We start from the raw sequence: 5843 nt of genomic DNA, 5'->3' as shown, positions 1-5843 counted from the left end.
CACATTAATAAAAGTTTATTATTTATTATATTATTATTTAAATATGAACATATATTATTATTATTATTATTAACATATATATATGTTATTAATTCGGACCAATGAGAATGCCGTATTTTCCTATGGGTTTTATTTGATGTGCGGAATGTTAATATGCAGGCGGGACGGGAAGGCGAGTCGCGCAAGACGAGTACCGGCCGCCGGTAGCTCGCTCTCTCTTATGTCAACCGTCGAAACGGCTCCATCTCGGCTACGTACCACCGCACCGGATACATACCGCTCGTCATCCGAAAGCCACGCCGGCGACCGTTTCACCGTTATATGTGACATCCGTTGACTTTGATTAGCAGATTATTTAATCTAACATTGATTTCAAAACTTTGAATATTGTTTTAATAAACCGGCCACAGGCCATATCACACCAAAATACGTGTACCTTAATTTCAAGTGCGAGTGTCGTTTGTGTCATCCTACTTCCACTCCACACCCGACGACCGGCTGACTGCGTCGATCAACATCGCCGTAGCCGTGTCAATGTTATAACACCAATTAGTAATTTATAATTATTAATTTTTTTTATTGTCTAAAAATAAAGGTTTAAAAAAGATTTAATATTTTACTTTTTAGTTTTTTGTTGTTCAAACTTAAGATTGTATAATATTATATACTTTATTAATTAGAATCTATAATTTAAAATTTTTTTATTTAATTAATAATTATTTAGTATAGTGATTTATATTTTATAGTTTATACTTTAAAGTTTAAAGTTTGATTATTATTTATTTTAATATTTCATAATTTTGTATACTATTTAGTATTTACAATTATAGTATTATACTATTTTATGGTTATTTCAGTTATTTCAGTTATTTGTTTTTTTTTTGTCCACTTATTCAATTAAAAAATAAAAGAATTGTAAAATTATTAATATTTATTATTTATTAATTTGTTATTATTTATCGTTGCGGAAATCTAATATGTTTTGATATGCCACATGATTTAAATGTTATATCGGGTATCGGTTTTTGAACAATATATCGAGCTTTTAAGTATTTTTATATCGGTTCATAGAAATAAACTATCGGACCGGCTATCGGTTTTATATAGGCAAAATAAATCGGAATATCGGATATCGGAAAAAAGTGTTATCGGCCCAGTTCTAGTTACTAGTTAGGTACAAGGTAATAAGTCGTATTGCATTATATCCAGAATACAGTTTGGCAACGTTGCATGGTTTTAACGAATTTTTATTAAAAATATTTTGGTCGCAAATGGGTTATAAAAAAGGTGTGATGGGTGCAAATAGGTTGCACCGAACTCCCCCACCATTCCTCAAAGGATGGGACGGGAAGGCAAGTTCACCACCATCGTACCTACAACTCGTTCGAAAAACGTAATACAAGTACCGGACGCATCCGTTGCGCTTTTCTCGACCGTCAGCGACATAGTTTTGTCACAATATACGTGTACAATATCCTATTGTTTTTTCAAGTATAATAAAGAGCCACACAGACTAATATCACCCGGACCTAGTAATGGGAACTATCGAATAGTCACTATCGAACTATTCGATAGTAGTTCACTATTCGAATTATTCGATAGTCATTCCATAACTATCGAACATTCGAATAGTCACCATGTATTCGATAGGTAGTTTTAAAACTATTCGAATAGTTTATCGAATAGTTTTTATTCGAATAGTTTATCGAATAGTTTTATCGAATAGCTTATCGAATAGTTTTTATTCGAATAGTTTATCGAATAATTTTATCGAATGTTTATTTATTTCGAAAGTTTATTTATTATTAGTTTATCGAATAGTTTTCAATGTTTTCAATTTTTCATTCAATAGATTAGTTAATCGAATAATTTTTATTTTTTATTCATTCGAAATTCGAATTTTGATTGGTTGTAACTTTTAACTTGTAACTTGTTAGTTTGTTATCTTATATTGGATACATAAAAAATAATAATGTATTTTTATCCATAGAAGAAATTACATCAGATTTGAATTTTAGAGTTCTTCAAATATCTCTATGAACAATAAGTTTATTTACTTTCTAAATTTTAATGTATAATTATTAATTATTAATTAGTAATTACTAATTTGTAAAGATAATTTTCTACAGCTTATATTTTCAAATTTTCTGTAGACCAAATTACATTAGAACACAAAATTTTAAAACACGAACAATAGGTTCTTAAAATGTATTATATATTTAATTATAACATTATTATTCATTATTTAACAAAAAATTAACAATAACAGCATTAAAAACAAAAACAATTATTTAAAAAAAATAAAAATAAATATTTTAAATCCTTTAATAAAACGTAATAAAAACAATATAAGATAAAACAATGGAAAACAAAATCATTTATTTTTTTAAATTAGCATTTAAGAATATTAGTTTATCCACATTATCTGGTAATAATCGATTTTGTCTGGCACTAACTATTTGATCTGCTTTGGAAAATACTCTTCCCGATGGTACAGATGTGGCTATACCAAATCTATGAAAAGTTGATTTCGTTGAAGTTTCATAGGTAAATAGGAAGACATTAGATTTTTTTAAATATAATAATTTATTCAACATAATATTTAAAATATAGTACAGCAATATGTTTTTTGGTCTATATTATATTATAAAAAAATAAATAAAGTACTAATACATGAAATGAAACACGATATGAATACAAATAAAATATATAATACATAATAATTAGCTATGTTATTTCATTTCATTATGTATACTGCAGTTTTCTTCATGGTAAATGCAAATTAAATTAATTATTTTTATTCAAATAAATTTAAGATAATTTAAATTATAGTGCATATCTCAATGTAGCATATAATTTACCATTGCTAAGAACTCTACTTACAGTAGGAGTAATGTCAGACAAATCTTTTATATAACAGCATTTAATGTTTAATTCTTTGTCATCATTTTTTATTTCATATGCATGAAAATGTTTATCAAACCCGACAGTTAAATAAAGTTCATACACTAAATATAGAGTCCTTGAGTTATTAATAAGAATATTAATAATTTTTCCAAATATACAACCATTTAAATTGATACCTATAATTACTAACATACTAGGTTTATATGTAACACCTTTATATTCTATCGAAGACACTAAAACTGTGTCTAGTTTTAGGAATAATTACATATTAATATATGCATTACATTTAGAAAATATTATATAATAATATATTATATTCTAAATGTTAAGTACTAAATGTAATATTTTCAACAATAATCTATACTAAAAATTAAATTTAATGATACTAATTAAAAAAAAAAATCATCTAATACAGTTCGTTTTTTGTATGCACTAACCTGTAGTTATTGAAAATTTCAAGATAATTACTTATTTCTTACTTAATTTAACGGTTTAAAGGCAATTGTGAAAATTTAGTGAATATTATAAAATAAATTAATGTTGATACATTATTAATACAACCATGAATCATGATCCTCACGAGAAAAAAAGTTAACCTGCTTCAACTTAGTAAATTTTAATATTTTTTTATTGAAATAATTACATTAAATTGGAATTCTTTTAAAATAAAAGTAAATAACTTATATTGTGATATTATTATTCGTTCATTTTATTTGAACATAAGGTGTGATTTTAGTAAATCCGAAGAACAAACAAATCTATTTATAGCTTCTTCAATATTAATATCTATATCCTTTTCACAACTTAAAAGAATAAGACTTTCCATTGTTGAGCGTAGTCTTGTCTTCACTAATTTCACCTAAATGTAAATTAAATGATGAGACATCAATCATAAATAATCTCTACTCAGTACTTGTAGTTTATAATAATGACTAGAAAACGGATTTAAATGCTCTAAAAAACAAGAAAAATACATAAATATTGTTCAATACACTCATAACAAAAATTATTTTTAACATTGAAAAAATTTGTTTTATTATTATACAAATTTTTATTTTTATTAATTATTTTTATCATTTTATTATTTTGTTTGAAAAACCGCAATAAATAGTAGTACGGTGAGAAAAAAAAAATTTTATTTTATTCTTTTAGGATGAATTTTAATTAAATTGTTATCAAATTTTATCTACTCTTAAATAAAAATGACTACATAAAAAAAGTCAAAAATTCTCTAAAAAGTAAGTCTTAAAAATACATTTTTTAATTTTTTGATGTAAGAAATTAATTTTGTGCTTGGGAAGCAATGTTTTCGGACATTCAGAAAAAATTGCAATTTGCATTCAAATCCGTTCCCTAATTATTACAATTTACAAAAAACATTATTATTATAAAATATTATGAAATTAATAATATATCTTAGAAAAACTTCGCTCAGCTGACGCTGATGATGCTGGGGTACTGTTCCTAATGCTTTGTAAGCCAAATATAAGTTTGGGAACGCAGACACTAAATCAAAACTTGTTAAGACATGTAGGATATTAGATACTGTAATAGTATTTTTGTAACTTATTGATTCAGTTTCATCATGATCAATTTCAGATTCTGAACTAGTTTGTAAGGTTTCTGATTTTGATTCTGTGGTTTTTTCATTGATGATGCTTGTGTCGTGAAGATTAGCCGGAAATGTATTTCCATCATGCAAAGATACTACACTAGTACTAAATACTTTGTACTCGTTTTTTAAATTTTCTAATGATATACCCATCTATCCATTCTGCAACATAATTAAAGCAGTTTTTTGCTTGCTCTGGATCTTTTCCAAATTCAATTAAACGCTCAGGTGAAAGTAAAGCTAAGTCTTTTAAAATATCTTGAGCACCACTAAACCGTGATACAAACGATGTTGTTATTTTATCCAAAGTCACATGTGTTGATTTTATACTTTTCAAATGGTGAATTTAAATTTACTTCTTCAGCATTTTCGTCAATTTGCCTCTTCCGTTATTTTTAATCTAATAATTTTAAAGTACTTTTCAGACAGATCACATGTGCTTCACAAAATAGTCCAACTTGTAGACGGAACGAGCTGTAGTTAACTCAAAAATGAACTAAGACTTATTAAACGTAATTCAAAATTTTAAGTAGATTAAACACTTTCTTTTGGTAAAAAAATTAAGAAAAAATTTTAAGTATTGGAGAAACGGGACGGGATTCCACCGCCACAGGTGCTGAAATATCAAATATAGTCCAAATTGTAGACAGGACGAGCTGTAGTTAAATCAAAAATTGTTGAAAACTTAATAAACGTATATCAAAAATTTTAGAAGATTAAACCCTATCTTTTGGTAAAAAAATTATGAACAAATATTAAGTATTTCAGAAACGGGACAGGATTCCACCGCCACACGTGTGCGTAATTAGGTCAATATTTAGACGGGACGAGCTATAGTTAATTTAAAAATGAACTAAGACTTATGAAACTTACACCACAACTTAAGGTATATTAAACCCTATCTTTTAGTAAAAAAATTATGAAAAAATATAAACTATTTCAGAAACTGGACAGGATTCCACCGCCACAGGTGCGCGTAATTAGGTTAATGTTTAGACGGGACGAGCTGTACTTAAATAATAAGTTAATTAAAACTTATTAAACGTTTAAATATATCTTAATATGTATAACATTTATTTTAATTTATCATATTGGGATTATTTTAATAAGTACAATAGTGATTATATGGTATGCCATTTAGTTTATCTTAGAGTACTTATTTAAATTGATTGAGTTAAATAATTGTGGTATCGATCTATTGTAGAGCCAATCCCGTCGAATATCTAAATATTTTAATATGTATGACATCTATTTTCATTTATTATATTAATATTATTTTAATAATTACATAGTGATTATATTGTATTGCATTTAGTTTATCTTA

Source organism: Acyrthosiphon pisum, unplaced genomic scaffold, assembly GCF_005508785.2.
Source record: "Acyrthosiphon pisum isolate AL4f unplaced genomic scaffold, pea_aphid_22Mar2018_4r6ur Scaffold_21104;HRSCAF=23045, whole genome shotgun sequence".
NCBI classification, from domain to species: domain Eukaryota; kingdom Metazoa; phylum Arthropoda; class Insecta; order Hemiptera; family Aphididae; genus Acyrthosiphon; species Acyrthosiphon pisum.
Note: the sequence above shows the minus strand (reverse complement) of the source record.